This window comes from Petaurus breviceps, unplaced genomic scaffold (assembly GCF_028583685.1).
Source record: "Petaurus breviceps papuanus isolate PSGF00001 unplaced genomic scaffold, PetGlider_PUasm1.0 140, whole genome shotgun sequence".
NCBI classification, from domain to species: domain Eukaryota; kingdom Metazoa; phylum Chordata; class Mammalia; order Diprotodontia; family Petauridae; genus Petaurus; species Petaurus breviceps.
The window spans coordinates 604,413-604,780 of NW_027185698.1; positions in this window are offsets into that span (position 1 = coordinate 604,413).

Consider the following 368-nt stretch of genomic DNA (forward strand, 5'->3'; position numbering starts at 1 on the left):
AGGGGCTCGCGGGCCCAGACTTCACATCTCCTGTCCTGGGGGGGGATTGGGAGGGCCAAGCTCCGGAGGACGGAACAGGCGGCACCCACGCGACCCAAGCAGCCGCTTTCCAGGCAGCTCGGGATCCGCCGGGCGGTGAAGGGCCCCGGGAGTCACCCTCCGAGTTACGGCGCCCCACCGGCCTGCGTCTCCCGCCGCCTCGCCACCAAGCAAGCCTGGGGACCCCGAAGGGCCGCCCGCGTCTCTGCGCAGGAGGGGGAAGTGTTGGGGCCGTGGGGGGCGGGGTCCCAAGTGGCCTCCGGCGATTGGTCGTTGCCCTGGGGGGCGGGGCCAAGGCTCCGGCTCCGCCCCGGGCAGCCAGTACGAGC